This window comes from Carcharhinus amblyrhynchos, chromosome 10 (genome assembly GCF_965287045.1).
Source record: "Carcharhinus amblyrhynchos chromosome 10, sCarAmb.v2.hapA, whole genome shotgun sequence".
In the NCBI taxonomy this organism is placed as follows: domain Eukaryota; kingdom Metazoa; phylum Chordata; class Chondrichthyes; order Carcharhiniformes; family Carcharhinidae; genus Carcharhinus; species Carcharhinus amblyrhynchos.
The window spans coordinates 16,166,147-16,193,663 of record NC_137333.1 but is presented as its reverse complement, the minus strand read 5'-3'; positions in this window follow the sequence as shown (position 1 = coordinate 16,193,663).

Here is a 27,517-nt window from a genome sequence, read left to right as displayed (position 1 = left end):
GAGAGGGATGGAGAGGATTAGAGAGAAAATTCCAGATCGAAATTTGGGCCTAGCCATTTGAAGCTAAGGCTGCCACATGGGGCAAAGGAGTTCAGGGATGCACAAAAGGAAACCTGATCAGTTTTGGAGGACTTTCTGGTTGGAAGAGGTTCAGAAGACACTGTAGATCCATACAGCCATTTGAGCATATGGACGCTAATTTTCAAATTGCAGCTTTCGGGGCCTGAGCGCTAATACTGTACCGTGAGTGCTGGATTGCACAGGCTTTGGATGATATCAAGTTTGTGGAGAGTGTAATATGCATTGTAATAGTCAAGTCTGGAGGTAACAAAAGCTTGGATGAACATAAGAATTTGGGAAATAGGAGCAGGCCATTTGTTCTACCTTTAATAAGATGAGGTGACACAATGGTTAATACTGCTGCCTCACAGTGCCAGAAACACGGGTTCGATTCCCAGCTTGGGTTACTGGCTGTGTGGAGTCTGCAAGTTCTCCCCGTGTTTGCATGGGTTTCTTCCAGGTGTTCCAGTTTCCTCCACAGTCGAAAGATGTACAGGTTAGGTGGATTGGTGATACTAAATTGCCCCTTAGTGTCAGGGAGACTAGTTAGAATAAATGCATGGGGTTATGGAGATAGAGCCTGAGTGCGATTGTGGTTGGTGCAAACTCAATGGCTGAATAACCTCCTTCTGCGCTGTAGGATTCTATGATTCAATGAAGATTGTGGCTGATCTGATTGTGGCCTTAACTCTATTTTCCTCCTGATCTCTGTCTTAAATTGAAGCCTCTTATTTTGAAACTGCACCCCTTAGTTCCAGATTCTCATTTTCTTTGATCCCCAGATATGGTATCTGACTGGATTTTAGCATGATGTGGAGATGCCGGTGTTGGACTGGGGTAAGCACAGTCTCACAACACCAGGTTAAAGTGTAACAGGTTTATTTGGTAGCACAAGCCACAAGCTTTCGGAGCACTTCTGGTGTTGTGAGACTTCTTACTGGATTTTAGCACCCAGGTAGCTTTGTCCTGCTGACTTCCCGGCAATGTTGTTTAAAATCTGCCAAGCCTGTTTGCTGCTTAGCCAGGATGAGCCCACCTCCAGCATTCCTGCACACCCCCCCCCCACCCCCACCCCCACCCCCACCCCACCCCACCCCCAGTCTCAGCTTGAGACACTGGGCAGCTCATTGATTTTGCAAACTGAACTTTCCTTTTGTGGCTGTGGTGAATCCAGACAGGTTTAATATAATCCCATGCTCTTCATTGACTGGGAGTGATTCACAGAAATGAAGCAGAAAGGGCAAACTACCAACACACTGATAATCAAATGGCAAAGCTCAGAGTGACAGGGCTCGCTTAAATATTAACAGGTTGAGGAATACGATTAATGAGCTGCACACACCAGGGAAAGTAGAGTTCAGACAGTGACTTCTGAAGAATGAGCTGTCCTTGGTGAGGTTGGTGGTGGAGGTGCTGTAAGTTGTGGCCCTGACAAAAGATGGTTGAATGAGCTAAGTTTCTGCTTCTGTTCAGCATCCAATGTCCCCGCTAATTTCACACATAAAGTGATGGAGAACTGGAATATTCTGTCTATTATCCGCCCATGCCACTCCACCACTCTTCTCCTGACACATCCACACTCCTACGCTCAAACCCACATGCACATCCAGGTACACACATTCACATACATACACTCACTCACACACGCACACATACAAAAATATCTTCAGAAGACCTTATGTAGTGGGGAAAGTATAATGTCCAATTTGGAGCAATACTGATTCTTTTTGAAAGGCATCGGCCCAGACATTTCTCCAGTGGTAAGGTTTGCAGAGTCAAGAGATTTCCAGATTTATGTCTGCCAGCTGGGATTTTGATTGTAGGGGAAGGGCAGTGGTTTGGGCTAAAATCAGGGTTGAACTGCTGACCCCACAATGATTGGGGAGACTCACGGGTGCAGAGCTGACTAAGTGGAAGGCCTGCATGAAACAAAAAACATCCCTCCAATCCTCAAACTCCCTATGGCCCATCCATGGCAGCCTATGCCAATTCATGCTTTCTCCACTCTCCCATAGCTGCTCTTATCCCATGACAATCCATGTCTTTCTATCCACCCCCAAGGTTCCCTAGTATCCCAACGCCAACTTAATGCAAACACTTGTCAACCCATGCCTCCACTTATCACCCTTTACCAATGCCCTTTCCAAAACAATCACCTGCTATCTTTGGACAGTTCCTTACAGTTTTGACAGTCCCTTGACAGTTTTGACAGATGGACGGTTCATTAACAGTTCTTTGACAGCTGGACAGTTCCAATCCTACATTTTCCAAGGGTTCTGAGAGCATATCCAGAGTAGTACCTTATCCTGCCAAAGGGATACCTTGGATATCCCAAACGAATCCACTAAGTTCAGACCTCCTCTTACCTGTTCTAATCTGTACAGTCTGGGTTTCAAAGTCCCGGCCTACCAAATTTCCGCTTCAGTGGAAGAGTTGGTAACTTAAAAAAAACATGCATACATAAACCTTGGGCCACTCCCCCACCAAAATGGTAAAAGCCGAGATAGAGGACAGGGTTTAGAGGTTTTGACCATTTGGGGAATTTTTTTTTGCCAAAACAGAGAATCTCTACATCATGGTGAAAAACTGGGTCATTATTGTGGTAAAATATAAATGCTTCATTCAGCATTGTATCCATTGCCTGAAATGCAAACATTTGAATATTGACTGAAGGGGAACAAAAGATAATTAGAATTTATTAAATTGAAGCAAAACACTCAACATGGAGGAAGGTCATTTAAAATGAAAGGGAACAAATGTCTAGTAACCACAAGGTCGTGAGTCTGTTATCTTGTAAATCCCAGTAATGAAGTGTACACTGACTCCTGCTAGGGATCATGGGACCCCCGTTGTACATGAGGTGGATACGATCGGCTGGAGCAGCCAGTTTGAAGAAAACAGCCTGAATGAAGGACAAAGGAACTGGATGCAGAGCATGCAGAGAGGAGGGTGTAATCACAAAGGCAGCCTGTACAGCCCTGTAATTAGCTAATTGTCAATGAGGGCGGTCAGTGGTTGGTTTGTGTAAATATCTGTAACACAATGCTTTATAAACAGCCTGCGGATGACCATCGGGCTTGAGTAGCAGCCTGTCTGCTGTGTGGATCTCCCTCGCAACTGCTCAAATAAACAGCCGGAAGGAACTTGAGTCTTGTCTGATTTACTGGGTGAATTGGAGGGAGACAGAACTCCAAGATATGGAGTTCATAGGAATTAGGAGCCGGTGCTGCCATTCAATCAGATCATGGCTGATCTCTTCCTGGTCTCAAATCCACCTCCTCACCTATGCCCTTAAACCTATTTTTTTAAATCAAAAGTATATCTATCTCCTTTTTGAAATCATTTAATGATTCAGACTCCACCGCGCTATGAGGTAACAAGTTCCACAAATTCACCACCCTCCGCGAGAAGTAGTTCCTCTCAGTTTTAATCTATACCTGTGACCTCTTGTTCTAGTTTGTCTCAAAAGGTGAATCATTTGGTCCCCGTTGACTTTATCAATCCCTTTTAGTATTTTATCCATCTCGTTCAGGTCCCCTCTCATCCTTCTGAACTCCAGCGAGTTTAAGCCCAAACTGTTCAATCTCTCCTCATACGTCAAAGACATTTTCACAGTCCATGTTGCATTTCTTCATGTTGCCATCCCTTAGAGAAGCACACCAAGGTTGAGGCAGGTGCAGTTTCTCTCTCAAAGACATAGATACCATAGGAACCATAGAAAGTTACAGCTCAGAAACAGGCCTCATGGCCCTTCTTATCTGTGCCGAACCATTTTTTGCCTAGTCCCACTGACCTGCACTTGGACCATATCCCTCCACACCCCTCTCATCCATGAACCCGTCCAAGTTTTTCTTAAATGTTAAAAGTGACCCCACATTTACCACTTTATCCGGCAGCTCATTCCACACTCCCACCAATCTCTGCATGAAGAAGCCCCCCACCCCAACTAATATTCCCTTTAAACTTTTCTCCTTTCACCCTTAACCCATGCCCTGTTTTTTTTTCTCCCTTAGCCTCAGTGGAAAAAGCCTGCTTGCATTCACTCTATCTATACCCATCAAAATGTTATACACCTCTATCAAATCTCCCCTCATTCTTCTACACTCCAGGGAATAAATTCCGAATCTATTCAATCTCTCTCTGTAACTCAGCTTCTCAAGTCCCAGCAACATCCTCGTGAACCTTCTCTGCACTCTTTCAACCTTATTTATATCCTTCCTGTAACTAGGTGACCAAAACTGTACACAATATTCTAAATTCAGCCTCACCAATGCCTTATATAACCTTACATAACACTCCAACTTTTATACTCGATACTCCGATTTATAAAGGCCAATGTACCAAAAGCACTCTTTACGACCCTATCCAGCTGTGATGTCACTTTTGGGGAATTCTGTACATGTATTCCCAGATCCCTCTGTTCAACTGCACTCTTCAGAATCCTACCATTTAGTCTGTATGTTCTATTTTGGTTTGTCCTTCCAAAGTGCAATACCTCACACTTGTCTGCATTAAATTCCATTTGCCATTTTTCAGCCCATTTTTCTAATTGGTCCAAGTCCCTCTGCAAGCTTTGAAAACTTTCTCACTGTCCACTACACCTCAAATCTTTGTATCATCAGCAAATTTGCTGATCCAATTTACCACATTATCATCCAGACCATTGATGTAGATGACAAACAACAATGGACCCAACACCAATCCCTGCAGCACTCCACTAGTCACAGGCCTCCATTCAGAGAAGCAATCCTCCACAACCACTCTCTGGCTTCTTCCACTGAGTCAGTGTCTAATCCAATTTACAACCTCCCCATCTATACCTAGCGATTGAACCTTCCTAACTAACCTCCCATGAGGGACCTTGTCAAAGGCCTTGCTGAAGTCCAGGTAGACAACATCCACTGCCTTCCCTTCATCCACTTTTCTGGTAACCTCCTCGAAAAACTCTAATAGATTGATCAAACATGACCTACCATGCACAAAGCCATGTTGACTCTCCCTAATAAGTCCCTGTCTATCCAAATATTTGTAACTCCTATCCCTTATCACACCTTCTAATAACTTGCCAACCACCGATGTCAAACTTACTGGCCTGTAATTTCCTGGATTTCTTTTGCAACCTTTTTTTAAACAACGGAACAACATGAGCCACCCTCCAATGATCTGGCACCTCCCCAGTGAATATTGACATTTTAAATATGTCTGCCAGGGCCCCTGCAAGTTCAACACTAGCCTCCCTTAAGGTCCGTAGGAATACCCTGTCCGGTCCTGGGGATTTGTCGACTCTGATTTGCCTCAAGGCAGCCAGCACCACCTCCTCTTTAATCTGTAAAGGTTCCATGACCTCCATGTTTGCCCAATTTCCGTAGACTCCATGCCCGTTCCCTCAGTAAATATGGATGCAAAAAATGCATTTAATATCTCCCCCATCTCTTTTGGTTCCATACATAGTCTACCACTCTGGTCTTCAAGACGACCAGTTTTATCCCTCATTATCCTTTTGCTCCTAACATATCTATAGAAGGTCTTTGGATTTTCCTTCACTGTCTGCCAAAGCAACCTCATGCTTTCTTTTAGCCCTCCTGATTTCCCTCTTAAGTAGCTTCTTGCAGTTTTTATACTCCTCGAGCATCTGATCTGTTCCTTGCTAGCTGTACATTTCATACAACTCTCTCTTCCTTTTAATCAGTGTTACAATCTCTCTCGAGAACCAAGGTTCCTAATGCCGATTTACTTTGCCTTTAACCCTGACAGGAGCATACAAACTCTGCACTCTCAAAATTTCTCCTTTGAAGGCCTTCCACTTTCCATTTACGTCCTTACCAGAGAACAGCCTGTGCCAATCCACACTTCCCAAATCCCTTCTCATTTCATCAAATTTGGCCTTTTTCCAGTTCAGAACTTCAACCCAAGGACCGGATCTATCCTTATCTATGATCAGGGTGAAACTAATGGCAGTATGATCACTAGATCCAAAGTGTTCCCTCAGGCTCACATCCATCACCTGCCCTAGCTCATTTCCCAATAGGAGATCCAGTATTCCATCCTCTCTAGTTGGCACCTCTATATACTGATGTAGAAAATTCTCCTGAACACATTTAACAAACTCTACCCCGTCTAAACCTTTAACAGTATGCGAGTCCCAATCTATATGTGGAAAATTAAAATTCCCTACTATCACAACTTTCTGTTTCTTGCAGTTGTCAGCTATCTCTGTTGATTTGCTCCCCCAATTCTCACTGACTATTGGGTTGTCTATAATACAACCCCATTAATGTGGTCATACCCTTTCTGTTTCTCAGCTCCACCAACAGGGCTTCTGCAGACAAGCTCCTTAATCTATCCTGCTCGAGTACCGCTGTAACATTTTCCCTGACCAACAATGCCACCACCACCCCCCACTACCTTTTATCCCTCCGCCTGAAACATTGGAACCCTGGAACTTTGAGCTGCCAGTCCTGCCCCTCCTGTAGCCAAGCTTCACTAATGGCTATAATGTCATATTTCCACGTGTCAATCCACACCTTCAGCTCATCTGCCTTCCCAACAATACTTCTGGCGTTGAAATAGACACACCTCAAAAGATTATTTCCACCACACTCAACCCTTCCATTTGTGATTTTGTTTGAACTAACCTGTCTTATCACCCCTGCTCCACTATCTGCTCCGGCACTCTGGTTCCCATCCCCCTGCAAATCTAATTTAAACGCTCCCCAATAACACTAGCAAACCTCCCTGCAAGTATATTGGTCGCCTTGCAGTTTAGGTGTTACCCGTCTCTCTTGTACAGGTCCTACCTGCCCCAGAAGAGGTCCCAATGATCCAAGAACCAGAAACCCTGCCCCCTAAACCAGTTCCTCAGCCACGTGTTCATCAGCCCAAGCATCCCAATCTTACCCTCACTGGCACATGGTATTGGTGGCAATCCTGAGATTACAACCCTCGGGGTCCTGCATTTTAACTTCCTCCCAAGCTCTCTATACTCTCTCCTTAGGACCTCCTCACTTTTCCTACCTACATCATTGATACCGATGTGTACCACGACATCTGGCTGATCACCTTCCCACTTTAGTACACTGTGCACATGATCAGAGACATCCCTGACCTTAGCACCCGGGAGGCAACAAACCATACGGAGTCTCTATCCCGACCACAGAACCTCCTAGTCTGTGCCTCTGACCAATGACTCCCCTATCACAACCGCCCTCCTCTTCTTCCTCCCACCCTTTTGCACTGCAGAACCAGACTCAGTATCAGAGTTCCAGCTGTCGCAGCTTGTCCCAGGTAAAGCATCCCCCACAACAGTATCCAATTCAGTATACCTGTTGTGGAGGGTATGGCACAGGGAAACCCTGCTCTAACTGTCTTTTCACTTTTCCATTTCCTCTCCTTACAATAACCCAATTTCCTGTGCTCTGCTGCTTAGGTGTAACAACCCTTCTCATTCTCCCGAATTAGACAGAGGTCATCAAGCTCTTCTCCATTCAAATTTATTGGGGAAAAAAACCTTCCCAGGGGTCACTGGGGCCTACTTCCTGTTTTACATTCCCAGTTTGGAAAAAAACTCTGAAAAAAAAGTAAGGTAAAAATTCATTTTAACTTCAAGCTTTTTGAAATGAGTCTCTACTCCAATTTCTCCCCTGGAAACAATGAGGTTGAACTCTCTAAGGCAAGCTCCTTTTAAAGGGGAAAAACACCTTCCCAGGGGTCACTGGTGCCTACTTCCTGTTTTGCACTCCCAGTTTGAAAAAAAAACCTCCATTTTTTGTGATGAGTCTCCACTGCAACTTCTCCTCTGGAAACAGCTCACCAGACTTAAAAGGATAATACCTACAATGTAATGATCGGTTAGAATAATATCACTGACTAATTAGCTTTCTCCCAGTCTTTTTATGGAAAGAAAGCGAAGGTACATTGCAAAGGTCTGAACTGCACAGCAGTGTGCATAATACTCACTCTGATGTTGCCACCCTACCCACTCCATTCTTTCATCTGGGATTAATTTGGGTGTGTGACTTCCCAGCAAAGTAAAACTGCTAGAACAGAAACACTCTCTAATGTGGTAACCATTCATTTTCAGATATAAGTTTCAAATGGTGAAAAATTCATGAAGATTGACTTTAAAGCACCTGACAGAATAACATTTAAATGACACATCTTGCATATCAGACTGCAGTATAAATATTTGGGACACATTTAAAAAAGTAACTAGAGCTGAATATTTGCAAGAACCAAGTCAAAGACAATGAAATAAAGTGCAGAATGATTACTCTGTGTTAGAGGGGTAATTTTCTCATTCTATATTGCCTGCAGGGGATTTTTCTGACTGGTACTAAGTTGAAAATTGGCCTATGATTTTCCAGCCATTCATGCATTTGTGTAATTACAGCCATTTGACCAACTGAGCTCAAACTATGGACCTTTACAGGTGACAATCAATTACTTTTCTCTTAGCAGGCATTTACATTAAACCGTTCCATCTAAAAATGGGGGCTGCTAAGTTTGAATTGGAAGGCCAGGACTGAAAATGAACAGTTTACTTTTAATTAGGAATTACGTGCACAGAGGCATTTGGAATAAGGCGTTAATTGTCATTGACACAGACATGGGGTTGCAAGAGTATGTTGTGCAGTAATACATGCTGGAAGTTCAGTCCAGTGGTAGTGCTGGAGCAACTCACAGCTAAGTGATTGATGGGGAAGGGGGTTTGATTTGATTTGATTTATTATTGACATATGCATTAGTATACGGTGAAAAGTATTGTTCCTTGCGCGCTAAGCAGACAAAGCACACTATTCAACGAGAAGGAAAGGAAAGGATGCAGAATATAGTGTTACAGTCATAGTTAGGATGTAGAGAAGGATCAACTTAATATAAAGTACACCCATTCAAAGTTTGACGGCAACAGGGAAGAAGCTGTTCTTGAGTTGGTTGATATGAATTTCAGTCTTTTGTGTCATTTTTCCAATGTAAGAAGGTGGAAGAGAGAATGTGCAAGTTCATGGAGTTCCTTGATTATGCTAGCTGCTTTTCTGAGGCAGTGGGAAGTGAGAAATGCTGCTCTACCTCATGGAGACCTTCAGTGTCTTTGAAACATTTTTCTTGCCATCCTCAGCATCAGAGTTGACGAAAGAGGACCAAGAGGGCAAAATTATTTTCTGGCCATCCAGATACTGGATAGAATTTTCCCATCCCACCTGCCACAGGGATTGTTTGGGCAGGACAGGACATGCAAAGATATATTGACCTCAGGCAGGATTTTCAGGTTTTGGTATGAGTGCAGCTGGAAAATCTTGCCAACAGTGTCAAGTACATTGGAGCTGCTTTTGCAGGAGCTTCGCCTGAATGCTTGTGAAGCTTCAAGAATGATACTCCCCATTGAGTCCAGAGAATGCGGTGGAGGTATTGCTGCTGTAATTTCTCTAGAACTCTTCTGTGTTCCTGATACACAATCTAGGCCACATTGTAGTACAGGAGTGTAGTCATAGAATAGAATCATAGAATCCCAACATTGCAGAATGAGGCCATTGGTATAAGACGATTACCATCGAGCCTGCACTGACAACAATCCCAACCGGGTCCTTTCTCCATAACCCTACTCTACTAATCCCCCTAACATGAAGAGGAAATTTAGCATGGCCAATCAACCTAACCTGCACGTCTTTGGAGTATGAAAATAAACCAGAGCACCCGGAGGGAATCCATGCAGACAAGGGTAAATGTGCAAACTCCACACAGACAGGGATCCAAGACTGGATTTAAAGCCGGGTGTCTGGCACTCTGAGGTAGCAATGCTAACCACTGTGCCACCATGCCATCCACCATGCCAATCATTCTGTACATGAGGACTTTTGTTGACCTGTGGAGGTCTTTGTTGACAAGTGCTTGCATCTGCAGATGTCCTCATTACGCTGAGGTAGCTAGAATCTGGTTAATACTTTGGGCCATCACTAGACAGCATTCTGCCTGAATAATAGGCAGCATGTGACACAATTTCTAGACCTCTAAGTTTTGTTCCAGGGAAAAACAATGGTTACAAATTTTTGGGCCTATTCTCTGTGGATGCAAATCCAGTAATGGCCGTCAACTCTTGTGAGAGGCTGAACGTGGAATTTACATTGACAAGAACTCTGTTTGCAATGTTCTCGAGCCCTCCCCATTGATGTACTCAGGTTCATGCCCAGTGAGAGTGTGAACTTGTTTACCATAAATGTAAATCATGCTCAAATAGCTTAATGCCGTTGTTTCCATTGTCGTCAAATGCTTCTCCTGGGAACCAGTCATGATAATCCTACTGGGGGCTCAGAGTAAGTATAGCCTCCACATGGTGAGGAATGAAGCCCTGATGCCAGATATGTTGAGGGGGGCGGGAAAGAGGAGAGGGGGCAGGATGAAGCCCTAATACTGAGGTCAGAGATGGTGGTGGGAGGGGTGCCTTTAATGCACTTTGAGATTGGGCATCCTTTAAAAAGGGTGCCCCAAACTCCATAGAGCCAGGCTTGCCAGTTCTGAGGCCCTACCCCACTAAAGTGACAGCACAAAACATGCCCTGCTTGCTTGTATTTACAAAGGGCCTGATTTTACCATCAAATCGGTAAAGTCGGACAAAAACTTGGTGAGTGGCGTGATCTGTGCCTGCCTCTGCGTCGGTTCCCGCTTTACCAAGGCCCAAAAATGGTCATGATCAAGACTGCACCCGAAACGGATGCGATAGCCCATTTAAATGCATTTGCATACATTTAAATTGACTTAATGGGCTGCACGCCCAACCTTAGTGGCACTTCCCACTGTATTGCCGTGTTCGCCCATCCAGAATCGGTATGAAACAGGGTCCGATTTGGACCTTCAAGTTAGTGAGGAGGTAAGTACTGAGCGTCCAACATGTCTCGACTTCAGATCATTGGAGAGGAGCGGGGTTTCAGCTGCCACTCTGCCCGCGATCAGTGAGGGAGATGGATGGGAAGGGGCATGTGATTGGTTAAGGTGGAGGAGGGCATGGGAAGGGATAAGGGGGTCAGTAATGTTGTGGGAGTGGGGCAATATCTGTGGGGGTTAGGCCCCGCAGCAATGTGACAGGGGAACTGCATTCTATTTTCCTTTTTCTGCGCATGCACAGTTGGAGGTGCCGATTGGAACTGCAGGATTTCAGGGGGGTTAAGCCCTGCCCACAGGCTTGTGCAGTGCGATTTGAAATTGCTGATATTCTTGCAGGCAGAGTGCATATGGGGGTGCCTAAGAATGGGTCTAAAAGTCGGATCCGAAACACTTCCAGTTTCAAGTCCTCCCAGCACTTAGAATCAAACGGCCCAAAGTGTCAGAAAATTTGGGGTGGAATTTTCCCATCCCACCCGTTACGGGAATCGTAGTTGTCGGGACGTGGATCGTGCAAAGGTCAGTTGACATTGGATGGGAATTTCCTGCCTTGGAGTGAGGGTGCCCAGAAAATTTCACCCCTGGAGTGAAAACCTGGCTCTGTTTCTGGGGAGAAGGGTGTTAATTTTCTGAATCTGACCCTTTGCCATTTTCTTTGAACAATTCCACCCAAAAGCCTAACCTTCATATTTGACCGAATTGGTTAATGGGTAACTTTACCAGCAGTGGAAAAGATCACAAAGATTTGCAATATTCTTCTTCCTTCAGAAGTAAGTCCTCTACAAAATGCTAGCATTATTTCCATGGTGAATAATGTCATGGAATTGAAGAACATTTCTGATATTAAGTGTACAAGGCTGTTTATACTGAGACTACAAAGGGTTGCTTTTTTCCTGAAGGTGGATCAGTTCTACCATACTGTTTCATTAATGAGTTTTGCATCCTACATCATACTTAACAATGTCACCTGCTGAATACTGCTGTTAATTATCTTTGCCTCTGAAAATTGTACAAGTGTAAACAAATGTGATAAATTATCCTAGCCTGAATGCAGATGGCCTGAGAATTAACAATTTCCCTTTAGGGATCAGGAAACATGTTGAGAGAAGTACAAATGTGCAGAGTTACTGTTGAATAGGATAATAGGCATCTCTGTAACATGCAACCCAGTCAGTTCAAGTGAACCTGCTCCAACTATCTGCAGAGAATTGGTAGGGTAAACTTTTTGCTAGCTGGGAATAGACTGGGCAGAGCAGAGAAAGCGAAGTCTGGCAGGCAGGCCTGCACCATTCTCTCAAAATGTTTCAGATAATTCTTTTTAAAAGCTGAAGGGTCCCATAAGGAGCAGCATTTCCAACCCCTCACCTATTCCTACCCATCCACCACATTCCCTCACCATCAACACCCACCAGCCTTCCCACCCCCATCACTTCCCCCCCAAATTTCCGATTTGTATTTCTTATGTTTTATTTTTAAATCTTCTTATGCATCAAGGTAACTGGGTAGGTAAAGTACTGGAAATGCAATTGGAGAGAACCCTGGAGCAGAGAAGGCCCAAGGTTTCCTTGTGGTGCCTGGAGGAGACCTCATGGCCCACAAAGATATTTAATGAATTGATAACTTTGCTTACCAAGTCAAATGGATTTATTAGTGTCACAAATAGGCTTATATTAACTCTGCAATGAAGCTACTGTGAAAATCCCCTAGTTGCTACATTCCGGCGCCTGTTCGGGTACACTGAGGGAGAATTTAGCATGGCTAATGCACCCAACCAGCATTGGAAAGCCACTATTGCAAACTCCCAAAACCTGACACGCTGACCAATCAGGCTTCAAATAAAAATTGTAGATCGGGGCCCCACTTAAATCATCAGAACTAGATCTACACATTTGGAAAGGACCCCATCAGCTTAGGGTGAGCTCCCTAGCTGCTTGCAATTTCAAGTTACTGTCAGTCGTATCAGGGTGGGCAGAAAGCATGTAAGCTCCATCCTCACATTCTCTTCCCTCACTCACACACACACGCACATGCACACACGCACATATATACACACAAATGCACATATACACACACGCACACATATACACACACACACACACACACACACTTGGCTCCGTATTAATTAAGCCTACCCAGCTGCCTTGAATTCTGCCTTTACCCATTTAATGGCTATTTGTCACAGTTTTATAAAATCTTTGCTGCCAACAGCCACTTTGTTAAATCTGAATTTTTTTTACGCATGCAGTAGAACTAGTCATATTGTGGCACTGCCTGCTTGTGAAATATTTGATGTAATAACTAATAGGCATCTTATCAACAACCGTGACTTCAAAGTGGATATTACTGAAATCATTTGGATTTTTCAATAGGGAATAGAACCTGAATACGGAGACATGAAAACTATGTTGAAAAGATTGTGAACTTTCAAAAAGTAGATGATTTTCATGAATATTTCATCTTAAAATCTCTGCAGGATGAGATAGCTATCATAAGCTTACATAATACAAGAGTCATTTGTTATCTGGTCTACAAGCCGTCACTATATGCATTTTCAAGGTACATTTATGGAGGAAATTTTGTGATTGATATTTTTCAAACAGACCATTTAATGTACTTTGTTTTAATGCAGAGGCTTCATAAATTATGTAACACATTGGAATTATGACTTTATTTTCAGCTGTTCTAGTTTAGTTGCGATCCCTGCCAGGGGTTTAATGTACTTTGTGTCATATTTTTAGTGCACCCACTAATTGTGCACCAATGTGCAGACTTTTTATGAGTAAGCATTAATGGAGCAGATATTACTTTCCTCACACTCGGAAAATTGCTCTTGGGAGTAAATCAATCCAACATAAAATAACAAACTGACCTGGCCTCATTGTTTCGCAGATTCAGTTATCACATTTTTCTTGTACAAATGAATTTGTATTATGACAGTGAGCAGAATAAGACATCAGAGTTTTCCCTCAAATAGTTTAAGGAAAGTCTTTTGCATGATGGAAGCAACATGGCATAGTATTACACTTTGGAAGAGGAAATTTAGAGTAGCTAACAGTAGTGGGCGAGAAGAGGATTGGGAGAGGTTTAAATGTCAACAAAGATTAACAAAGAAGTTGATAAGGAAGGGTAGGAGAAACTATGAAGCTGGGCTAGCGCTTAATATAAAAAAGGATAGCAAGAGTTTTTATAAATATATAAAAAGGAAGAGGCTGGCTAGGGTGAACGTTGGTCCTTTAGAGGATGAGAAAGGGGACCTAGTGGTAGGGGATGGGGATATGGCTAAGGTATTGAATAACTTTTTTGTTTCTGTCTTCATGGAGGAGGACGTGAATAATTTGCCGGGTGTTAGCAACGGAAAGGTGGTAGGACTGGAGGGTCTTAATGACATTACTGTTACTAGAGAGGCGGTGCTCGACAGACTGGAGGAGCTGATTGTGGACAAGTCCCCAGGACCGGATGGAATGCATCCGAGGGTTCTGAAAGAAACGGCGGAGGTGATAGTGGATGCCTTGGTGGTTATTTTCCAGACGTCGCTGGATTCTGGGGAAGTGCCGGATGATTGGAAAACGGCTAATGTTACGCCGTTGTTTAAGAAGGGTGCCAGGCAAAAGGCGGGGAATTATAGGCCTGTTAGTTTAACGTCTGTGGTAGGTAAAATGTTAGAATCTCTCATTAAGGAGGAAATTGCGAGGCATCTTGAAGGGAATTGCTTGATAGAGCAGACGCAGCACGGTTTCATTAAAGGGAAGTCGTGTCTGACAAATTTACTGGAGTTCTATGAGGATGTGTCTAGGGCGATGGATAGAGGAGAGCCGGTGGATGTGGTCTTTCTAGATTTTCAGAAGGTGTTTGACAAAGTACCTCACAAGAGGTTATTGCAGAAGGTGGAGGGACATGGAGTTGGGGGTAGGGTGTTAGCGTGGATAGAGGATTGGTTGTCAAATAGGAGGCAGAGAGTGGGGGTCAACGGGTGCTATTCGGATTGGCGGATGGTGACTAGTGGAGTGCCCCAGGGGTCGGTGCTGGGGCCTCAGCTTTTTACCATTTATATAGATGATCTGGAGGAGGGAACCGAGTGTAGGGTGTCGAAATTTGCTGATGACACCAAGATTGGGGGAAAGGCAAATTGTGCGGAGGGTGTGGAGAGTCTGCAGAAGGATCTAGATAGGCTGGGCGAATGGGCCAGGAAATGGCAAATGGAATTTAATGTTGGCAAGTGTGAGGTGGTCCACTTTGGTAGGAAGAATGGTAGGAAGGACTATTACTTACGGGGCGAAAAACTGCAGCAGGCGACGGTGCAGAGGGACCTCGGGGTCCTTGTGCATGAGTCGCAAAAACCCAGCTTGCAGGTGCAGCAGGTGGTCAGGAAGGCGAATGGGATGCTGGCCTTCATAGCGAGGGGGATTGAATATAAAAGTAGGGAGGTCTTGCTGCAGCTGTATAGGGCATTGGTGAGGCCGCAGCTGGAGTACTGTGTGCAGTTTTGGGCGCCGCACCTGCGCAAAGATATTTTGGCCTTGGAGGGAGTGCAGAGGAGGTTTACTAGGCTGATACCGGAGTTGAGGGGGTTGAGCTATGAGGAGAGGCTGAATAAACTAGGCTTGTACTCGTTAGAGTTTAGAAGAATGAGGGGAGATCTCATTGAGACGTATAAGATGATGAATGGGATGGATAGGATAGAGGTGGAGAGACTCTTCCCGCTCAAAAAAGACAGTAGGACTAGGGGGCACAGCCTCAAGATAAAGGGGGAGCGGTTTAGAATGGAGTTGAGGAGGAACTTCTTCACTCAAAGGGTGATGAATCTCTGGAATTCTCTGCCCGTTGAAGTGGTGGAGGCTGCCTCGCTAAATATTTTTAAGACGCGGGTTGATGGGTTTTTGATAAGAGAGGGGATTAAGGGTTATGGGGAGAGGGCGGGAAAGTGGAACTGAGCCACGACAGATCAGCCATGATCTTATTGAATGGCGGGGCAGGCTCGAAGGGCTGGATGGCCTACTCCTGCTCCTATTTCTTATGTTCTTATGTTCTTAAAAGGAGCTGGAACAACAGACAAGGATATATCTGGAAGGGTAAAACCATACCTAGTTGACCATTAAGATTTGGTGTCACTCAATGTAATCATAGTGTAGGCTTGCCATCTGATGCACACAAAAATACCATTGACATAAAGAAGGATTGAATTCTGCATCATGAGGTTCTGGTCATAAATCTCAATTGGGATCCAAATTTTTACACCTACATTTGTCTTCCAGACACTCCCAGCAAACTCAATGTGAACCTGAGCCCTGGCCAATGTTGAGAGCTGGAATCCCGCAAATTAGGAGAGTGATTTTATTCTTTTACAGAGAACAACAGCACTAAAGGGTAAATCAGAATTTCGAGCGGCATCCCAATTTTATCTTTCAATGATTTGAAGTTCAACTGGAAGTGGAGGTCGCTCCTCCTCTGTCCCAACATCAATAACCAGCCAGATTCTTCTTCCTTTGGGGTTGGTGAGGAGGCTGGAGGAGCTTAGACACCACACCTCCAACTAGCAAACTGTAGGAGTATTCCTGCAACCTTTAGTATGGTCAGCGAGAGTGCTTGGAGGACGTAACTACTGAAATCATGTTCCTGCCAATTTTACTAATTTCCTTTTATGAACTTGTGATTAAAAAAAGTAAGGGCTGCAATCAGCGTTGATCATGTTATTTGTTCAAAGAGTCGTGGATATAATATGTCGAGCACGATGCAATGCTATGCTGTTATCTTCTGTATTAGGGTTCCAATTTCTTTCCAAGGAATTATGGTTGAATGGGGACCTATTAAAATGATGACAGTCAGAAGAGCTTTCATTGAGCTCTCACTGAGAAGTTGTCTGTAGTTTCATTGTCTGCCCACCTCTACATTTTGAGGAGAGTATCAATTCTGTCTCTGTGGCTAGGACTAAGCTATCTTATTCCAATTCCAACTGCATTGCAGCATCTCTCCTGACACTCACTTAGAGACACAGGACAGGCCTCAACTCGCGACTCCATAACAACCCCCTTCCAACTCTCCTCACGACTTTACTGTACTTGGAAATGTTCAATGACAACGACCGCGGGGCTGCACGGTGACACAGTGGTTATCATTGTTGCTTCACCATGCCAGGGACCCGGCTTCAATTCCCGGCTTGGGTCACTGTCTGTGTGAGGTTTGCGCGTTCTCCCCGTGCCTGTGTGGGTTTCCTCCAAGTGCTCTGGTTTCCTCCCACCGCCCAAAGATGTGCAGGTTACATTGATTGTCCATGATAAATTGACCCTAGGGACAGAGAATTAGCAGAGTAAATATGTGGGGTTGCGGGAGCAGAGCCTGGGTGGGATTGTGGCCAGTGCAGATTTAATGGGCCAAATGGCCTCCTTCCGTACTCATCAGCATTCCAGAGGCCACTCTGACCTTGCGGACACTCCTTCAGTTTTATGTAAGTTATTAAGTTATTGATGCCTTTCCAGGGTATACGTATAGTGGAAATGATACAGATGCTCATTCTCAGCAGTGCATGTATGATGGGTGACATGGTAACACGCTGGTTAGTACAGCTGCCTCACAGCATTAAGGACCCATGTCTGATTTCCCTTTTGGGTCACTGCCTGTGCCGAGTCTCACATTCTCCTCGTGTCTGCATGCGCTCCCGCCGGGTGCTTCGGTTTCCTCCCACAGTCTGAAAGACATGCTGGTTAGGTGCAAAATTTTCCCTTAGTGTACCCAAACACTGAGGCACCAGATTGTTGTGACTACGTGATTTTCAAAGTAACTTCATTGCAGTGTTAATGCAAGCCTACTTGTGACAATAATAAGTAAACTTAAACATGACCCTTATCCTGGAATTTGGGACAGGACCCATTCTATGTTTTCTTCTCAAATCCACTGAAACTTTCCTGAAGCACTGGTGATTGAATGTTTGCCTGTTACAAGTGTTAGAGATGCTGCAAAATGCTGAGGTGAGTGCTATAATCTCATTTGACCAGCTTTCCCCTTCTGAATTCATGACTTGCCTTCAGAAAATGCACAGGTCAACCACACGGACATTGTTTCAGATAGTGTTTCAATGACAGCTTGTAAACATTGATTTGAATCTGTTGGAAGTGAAAATCATTACCACAGTGACCATTTGTGAATATTGCAAACAGTTTAGTAATCTTCACAAAACTGAATGCCCCCGAGCCCTACATAATCTTCCAGGAATGACGTTTGTGATATCTTGCATGTAAGCAGATAAAGAACACCAGCAAAGCGCGACATGTCTTGCCTGATACAGTATTTTTCAGAGAGAAAGCAAGCCTTCACAATTGTGTACATACCGCTTGACCGAGTCAAGTACTGTTCTGGCTGAAGGGAGAAAAAGCACAACGGGTAGTTTTTGTGTTAATCAATTCTATCTGTATATAGGGATCATAAGTTGACAATCATTCTCAGCTGGAGTTTCATGTAAACATCTTATAGCCTGTTGCCATCACTAAAAAAAATCCTTATTACCTCTCTTTGGTGATCCAGTTCCAACATGCTGCTAAATAAATTTGATTTGCAATGCCCTTCCATAACATTACTTAGATAAACGTAATAGACAACTACAAGTTCCTTGCATAGGAAGATAATTGGTAACTGTGCAGATTGTCCCTTTAAGGGCAAAACAGCAAAAGAGGGTTACCTGGCTTGCGCAAACAATTCGGACTGAGTAGGTAATCGCCCCAGGGGTTGGAGCTCTCTTTTGGACTGAAGAACAAAGAACAAAAAGAACAAAGAACAACCCAGCACGGGAAACAGGCCCTTCGGCCCAACGAGCCCGCACCGCCGCATCACCCTACACCTATTCTACCCTGCATGTCTATGAATGGAACCCCTAACTTAGCCAGATTCAGGGGAGAATAGTGTCAATTTGGTAAAACCAATCAGCCTAAGAGCACATCTTTGGGGTGTGGGAGGAAACCGGAGCGCCCAGAGGAAACCCACGCAACCACAAGGAGAATGCGCAAACTCCCACAGACACAGGCCCAAATCCATGTCTCTGCACAGCTAGCAGCGCTAGTCACCGAGCTGTTGCGGCGCCCGTCTACCAGTCCAGGATCAAGCACACACACCGACACGAAGTACTAGGCCACTCCCGGAACTTCCAAGAGCAGCCCACGCACGACCCACCGTGTGCATGCCCCTCGTTTGACACGAGGTGGACCTCCACCTGCGGAATAAAAAGACAAAAACGTTAATCTTACAAGCCTGCTTTTCCGGTGTCTCCCGAGGTTCTAACCTTATTTAATAGCCCCTACCATAACCCTCCATCCTCGTTTCACTCATGTGTCTATCTAACTGAACCTTAAACGAGTCCAACGTTCCTGCCTCCACCACCCTACTCGGTAGCGCGTTCCATACCCCGACAACTCTCTGCGTAAAGAACCTTCCTCTCACTTCCAAATTATACCTCTCCCCCTTCACCCTTAAATCATGACCTCTCATCTAGAAGGCCTGTGGAAAATATGTAGGGATTGGAATGGCACGGTGGCACAGTGGTTAGCTGCTGCCTGACAGTGCCAGAGACCTGCGTTCAATTCCAGTGACTGTCTGTATAGAGTTTGCACATTCTCCCCATATTTGTGTGGGTTTCCTCCGGGTGCTTCGGTTTCCTAGCATGTCCAAAGAAGTGCCGGATGTGGAGATGCCGGCATTGGATTGGGGTGGGCACAGTAAGCAGTCTCACAATATCAGATTAAAGTCCAACAGGTTTATTTGGAATCACAAACTTTCAGAGTGTTGCTCCTTTATCATGTGAGCTGCATCAGGTGCTCCGAAAGCTTGTGATTCCACATAAACCTGTTGGACTTTAATCTGGTGTTGAGAGACAGCTTACTGCACAGGTTAGGTGGAATGGCCATGTTCAATGCATGGGGGAATGGTGAGGGAGTGGGCTTGGGTGGAACGCTCTTTCAAAGGGTCGGTGCAGACCCGATGTGCCGAGTGGCCTCTTTCTGCACTGCAGGGGTACTAGTGGCTGGTGGGACTGACAGCCTCTGCACAGCTTTTCCTTGTTAATAAATACCCTTTGTGTTCCTGACAAAGTCATTACAGCAGCCATGTTCATTTGCAGATGCATAAAGTAAGTGACAGCCCCTTTATTGTCTATCCGGGCATTTTCTTTCAAATCATACAAATTCATTGTCACATCTTTGCAAGTACAGCAAGTAGTAGACACTCAAATTTGCCTTCAATACAATTTAGCTTCACATTTGCGAGGTGCTCTAATGGTGCACTAACCTCTTAAATCAAAATCTGTAGCTGGCTTATGACAACCACAATATAATTTTCAGGATTTTATTTATGAGCACGATTTGAAGATCTTGCCTTCTCCATAAGCAACCAATTTGGTGAACTATACAACTTGATCAATGTGCTGACCATTATTTACAGTAGTTGTCTGTTTATTAGGATGGCAGACAATGAACCAACAACATTACAGCTACTGCTTTCCCAGATAGTTGCTCAGTTGTGCATTCCCAGCCATTACCTGACCTCTTATGCAGCATGATAAAATAAATGGCATCTTATTCAGCAAACTGGGTGGGATTTTCCTGCTGCACCTGCCCCCAAGGCCAGAAAATCCCACCCAATATCAACCAATCTTTGCATGGTCTATGCCCTGCCCGCTACGATTCCCATAGTGGGCGGAATGGGAAAATTCAAGTGTATATAAGAACATAAGAAATAGGAGCAGGAGTAGGCCATCTAGCCTTTTGAGCCTACCCCACCATTCAATAAGATCATGGCTGATCTGAAGTGGATCAGTTCCACTTTCCCGCTTTCTCCCCATAACCCTTATTTCCCTTGTCTATCAGAAACCTATCTACCCATGACTTAAATATATTCAGCGAGGTAGCCTCCACCACTTCAATGGGCAGAGAATTCCAGAGATTCACCACCCTTTGAGTGAAGAAGTTCCCCCTCAACTCTGATCTAAACTGCCCCCCCCCGCCCTCCTTATCTTGAGGCTGAGTCCTCTAGTCCTGCTATCCTTTCTAAGCAGGAAGAATCTCTCTACCTCTACCCTATCCATCCCCTTCATTATCTTATACGTCTCTATAAGATCCCCCCTCATCCTTCTAAGCTCCAACGAGTACAGACCCAATCTATTTAGTCTCTCTTCATAGTCCAACCCCCTCATCTCTGGTATCAGCCTAGTGAACCTCCTCTGCACTCCCTCCAAGGCCAATATATCCTTCCGCAAGTGCGGCGACCAAAACTGCACACAGCACTCCAGCTGTGGCCTCACCAGTACCCTGTACAGTTGCAGCAAGTGTATGTCAAGTGTCGCTTAATCCCACTTCACTTGCTCATCAAAGAAATAGAAATCCTCTCTAGTTTACTTTGTTCCTTCAAGTTTAATTCTTACGTTGGAGAAAACTATTCTTCATGTCATTGTAACCAATATCGGGTACATTGGATAACCCTAAAAACAGGTGCTAGTCAGCCCAGTTTAACCCTTAACATAAGAACATTACATAAGAACATAAGAACCAGGAGCAGGAGTAACAATTTAGTCTTTCAAGTCTGTTCCGCCATTCGGTACAACCATGGCTGATCTCATCTTAGCTTCAGCTCCATTTTTCTGCCATTCTCCGTAACCTTTCAACTCATTACAAATAAAGAATCTGTCGATCTCCTCCTTAAATGTACTCAATGCCCTGGTATCCACATACTCTGGGGTAGTGAATTTCACAAATTATCAACTCTTTGAGAGAAGTAGTTCCTTCTCATCTCTGTTTTAAATCTACTACCCTTTATCCTAAAACTATAATCTCTTGTTCTCGATTGCCCCAAAAGAGAAAACATCTCTACATCTACTCTGTCAATCCCCTTAATCATCTTGTACAGCTCAATTAGACCTCCTCTCATTCTGCTACCCTCTAGAGAGTATAGGCCTAAACTGCTCAATCTCTTTTCATGAGACAAATCCCTCATCTCAATCAATCGAGTGAAACTGTCCTGAACTGCTTCCAATGCAACCACATCCCTCCTTAGGTGAGGGAACCAAAACTGTACATAATCCTTCAGATGCAGTCTCACTAATGTCTTGCACAGTTGCAGCAACACTTCTCTACTTTTATATTCTATTCCTTTACAAGTTCTAACTCCACCAAATTCCAATGAATTAGTGATCCTGAGCACACCTGTCCTATTAACCCAAGATATGTGCTTCAACGTATATTCTCCAGCACTATTACTCACACCTTTCCTTCTTCTTAGAAATGTATTTCATAGAATCCTTACAGTGCAGAAGGAGGCCATTCGGCCCATTGAGTCTACAACAAACCCACTCAGGCTCTATTGCTGCAACCCCACATAATTACCCTGCTAATCCCCTAACATTAGGGTCAATTTACCATGGCCAATCAACCAAAACCACACATCGTTGGACTGTAAGAGGAAACCAGATCACCCAAAAGAAACCCATGTGGACATGAGGAGAATGTGCAAACTCCACACAGATAATGTACACAGAATGTGTTCAAGAGGTGGCTGGATATAGCACTTGGGCGAATGTGATCAAAGGTTACGGGGAGAAAGCAGGATTAGGCTATTGAGTTAAACGATCAGCCATGATCGTGATGAATGGCAGAGCAGGCTCGAAGGGCCAAATGACCTCCTCCTGCTCCTATTTTCAATGTTTCTATGTTTCTATATGACCCGAGGCTGGAATTGAACCCAGGTCCCTGGTGTTGTGAGGCAGCAATGCACCTGCCATCCCAATTTGTTTTGTGAACGAAGATATGATTCCAACCTTTACAACTACTACCCTACTGCCCTTGAACCTGTGCATTCAAACAAAACTGCTGTTAAATCTTGTCAGCTTGGAAGCTTCTGACATAGCTGCTGAATATCACTAATAGGGCAGGATTTTATGGCCTTGCTTAGGCGAGACTGGAAATTCCTGCCCAAGATCAATGGAGATTTCTGTTGTTGGACTCTCGCCCGCTCTGATTCCGTGGTGGATGAGGTGGTAGAGTTACAGCCTCACTGTTTCCAGCATGATTGTTTGCATTGCTATTATGTTAAACGTCCATTAAACTCTTCAATTATTATTTTGGTGGCTCATTTGCTCATGCTCTTGAACAATTCCAAAACCTTTTACAGTGTTGGACTTTCACTGACCAGCATATGATCTTCCTTCAAAACCTTTACCTTCTTTTGTTCTCCCGAAATTCTCCCGAATTTCTCAATCTGTGTGTTATCTGTTGGGAGCATGGTTACACAGTGGTTAGCACTGCTGCCTCACAGTGCCATGGACCTGGGTTTGATTCCTGACTTGGGTCACTGTCTGTGTGGAGTTTGCATGTTGTCCCCTTATCTGCGTGGGTTTTCTCTGTGTGCTCTGGTTTCCTCCCACAATCCAAACATGTGCAGATTAGGTGGATTGGCCACGCTAAATTCTCCCTCAGTGTACCCAAACAGACGCTAGAGTGTGGCGACGATTTTCATTGTAACTTTATAGCAGTGCTAATGTAAGGTTGCTTGTGACTAATAAATAAACTTCAACTTTATTATGAGGCATTTTTCCTTCAAGCTCTTTTCTCTCCTCCAGTGTATTCTTTCTCCATTTCCATGACCTTCTCCAACATTAATCCTTTCCTCTAACTTTAATCCTAATCAATACTCATCAGCTTTTCTAATATTGCATGTACCCACTGCACAGAATTTCCTTTTTTCTCGTAATTTTAGTGCTGAGTTATTACAATAACATCAACTTTAATAAAAAGCTCATCGACCCACAGTCAACCCTTTTATTTTAATCTCTTTCTGGGCAGATCTTAGATATATGGTGGTGATTGGCAATGTGCTTTGGCTGGTTGTCTATGGGAGGCTTGGTCCATTCTGAATGCTGGGCCTGATTACCATGTGATGGGTTGTGAGCACTTAACAAGCTGTTTCTCACCAACATTGGCTGATGCCACATCAAATGACAATGTGACCAACCTGACCAGTCAAGGCTGTGGCAACGACGTAGGCTGGATTGGGGGAGAGGTGGCATGGATACTCGAGGAGTAGCAGTCTACCACTTTATTCTTGTGGAGCATTCCTACTCATCCTGGTTCAATGAAAATAATGTTAAAATTTACTGCATGTGGTCCTCTTTTGCTACACTGCCAGGTAATGCTGGATGAACCATGAGTCATGCTGTTCCACCCAGTTGTCTCCCAAAATGGCAGCTTGTCTCCATCAAAGGATGTTCAATTTCCTGTTAGTAGGGCTTACCATCTGAAACAGATAGACACACCAGCAGCCTAACTCCTTTCAGGATAATATCAGTAGGATTGCGAATGAAGGTTGTGTTCCACTTTGATTTTCAAGTGATACCGTCCTGTTTCGACTCATTAAAAAAAAATTCCCTCTGACTCTTTCTCTATTTTAAAGTCATTACAGTTGTCAGTGATTCTTTACATTTCCCCCTTCTTCTCCTCCTAAACTGCAATTATACCATCCTACATGCAATTCCTCCTCTTTGTCTCTTCAAAATAAAGAGTAATTATGGTGATTCCGACTCAACTTCTTTCTTTACCTGGACCAGAAAATTACAGTGTAATAAACTTATTTTCCTACATTCCGCAGGTCTTTAACACTCGAGTGCTCATTCTGACTTTCACTCGAATACTAATTCTGAATTTGCATAGTCTTTTCCAGGTCGTGTCCAGCATTAAGAGCTTTGGTCTTTCACCGAGTTCAGTTAAGCAAACTGTGCACGTATTCGGGTCTGATCAATACATTGACTTATTTAGCCTTGGTCAAAGATTTTCTGACATTTTTGGGCAAGAGTCTCCAGCCTCCCAGTCGCGTGTTTCCCGCTGATGGCAGGTGGCGAGTTGTTTGCTAGCAGTGGGATTCTTTAGTCCCACCGCTTTGATATGGGACTTCCCTTTAGCGTCACCCCACGCCATTAGGAAACCCACAAGGTGGGGTTGCACTGCCTCGGGAATGAAAATCCCCAGTGTGAAACACGCTAGCAAGCTAGACTTCATATATATCTTTTTAAAGAGTGCTTTGATCTTAGAATACAGAACCAGGTCCCCCTCTCCACTCACCCATCACCAAACAGACCTTTCAAACGCCCGCCGACAAGGGGAGCACTACTAACCCTTCACCACAGAGGGGCAACCACCCCCGCACCACTAAATGATTGGATTAGCCCTCACATGCCTTACACCATGCTCGCCCTACACCACAAGAGTAACCCAACCCCTCCCCCTTTCAAGTCAAAGCCCTCACCCCGCAAGAGACACACAACAATATGGGGGCAGCAAATGCCCTGTTCCCTTCAGATTCCATCTGTTCAGGCTCCAGCCCCTTCAAGCCCCGCTTTGGTAGTGCCAACCAGACACTACATCCAGCACCGTATATGTGACGCCCTGGCAAGTGACATGTTGGTGAGTAACATCCTGGTTCTGGTCGAGAACCTGATTGAGACAGACGGAGCAGGCTGGAAAACATGCAATATATTGGATGTCTAGTGACAATCCCGATTTGGTCCCCTTGCCCAATTAAACGAGGAATCAGGATTTCCTGGCGGGGCTAGCAGCCTCGAAGAATTGCACCATCTTTCCCTCTGTTTACATCGTTCTCCAAAATCTCCCTTCCAAAATGCAGATTGTTTTAAAAAAAGGCTACTTTTGCCATTGATCTGAACATATTCGAAGAAATATATTTTTATTACAATATCAAAATAATTAAATATTGATTTGTGATACTTGATTCACGTCATGTTACTTTCTCATACGAATGTGTTCCAAGTGTAACCCGTCTTTCCCTGTTCCATGACAATTATTACATTAGCGCCCTGACTCATTGAAGAGTCGAGGTGCCTCTGTTAATGAAATTACTCAACCAAAGAAGAACCTTTATTTTGCCCTTGAAATCCAGGCTGTGTCGTGAATTTCAACTTTGAAAATACCCACTTGCTGGAATTAACAACCTCGAACCTAGTTCATACCGAGACTAACACATACAAAATTGAGTCCACGAACCAAGACTTCGTCAGTACCAATGGCATCAGCCTCACCAGTGACACTAACAGCTTTTCCAACTGGTAATAAGACACAAGTATTTCTTTTATGTCAGAACTTCATCAATTCTTAAGTTTCATGATTATTTTTCATACTCCCGGGAGTCATTGGAGTCATTCCCTCCCTCCAGTCACTTACAGTGATATGTATAACATAATAAGAGTTACATAAAGCCCATTGCGAGACTGTCTATTGAGGTCAAGGGTGTGTACTTTTCATTCTTGTTCTTATTAATAGAAAATGAGGCTGTTGGTGTAGAAGCTGAGATGTGACAGCTCCAAGGACATATATCAGCATTTCTGGGCCATTAATGTATTTATTGAGAATACCAATTTGAAAAAGTGGTCTGGATCCCACAATATGAGCATAATCTCAGCCGGCATATATTAGTCATTGCAGCAGCAGTGACAAATGGAAGAGAAAGGGTTTGGAGCCAGCAAGCAAAGTGGTTTCCGAGACGTCCACAGTTCGCTTGTCCGAAATTTGGGGTTTATACAATTTAAACTTCTGTCTCCTCTGCATACATTAGGCAATGCATTGGATAGCAATAGATGAGTGGCACACTACTTGTGGATTTAATTTTTCTGTCAGGTGCTTGAAGAAAAAGAACAGTGGAAATTTCAGAAGTGCAGCCCTTAGTTTCTGGGCACTTTGCATGGCCTTAAATGCTCAAAATGGCAACATGGGTCCGATGCACACTTCTTGATATGAGACACACCAGTCGCTGTAAAAGTGAAGTTGTCATCAACTGTATGATGAATTAGTGCAAATAGTTGGGGGGTTCACAATATTGAGCAGCACAGAACGCTGATTTGATGTCAGTGCTGGAATTTCAAAGGAAATGCTCCAGCCAATGCTAGAGTAGTTGGAATGGTTGAATACACATTGAGGAACCAGAAAGAATGGCTCTTTATAAAGGGATCATCAACTATTTTCAGATAGCTGTTGATTTCTACTGGCTGAAGCCACACTTGGGCAAATCTTTTGGAGCTTTTGTGTTTTAATTGAAACAAATAAAAACATGATGTGAGATTGGTGTGTCTCACATCAAGAAGGGAGGCAGAGTAGCACGGTGGTTAGCATTGCTGCTTCACAGCTCCAGGGACCTGGGTTCGATTCCCGGCTTGGGTCACTGTCTGTGTGGAGTTTGTACATTCTCCTCGTGTCTGTGTGGGTTTCCTCTGGGTGCTCCGGTTTCCTCCCACAGTCCAAAGATGCGCGGGTTAGGCTGATTGATCATGCTAAATTGACCGTAGATGCATAGGTTTGAGAGAATTAGTGGGTAAAATATGTACAGATTGGGGGTAGGGCCTGGATGGGATTGTGGTTGGTGCAGACTTGATGGGTCAAATGGCCTCTTTCTGTACTTTAAGGTTTCTATGATAAAACAAAACCAGAGCAGAAGTAGGTCATTCAGCCTCTCAAACCTACTCCACCATTCAAAAAGATTATAGCCAATAGTCTACAAGGAGTGGGCCTAACAGATGCTGAAGAGCTTGTCCCTGACTTTAAGGCTTCCACAC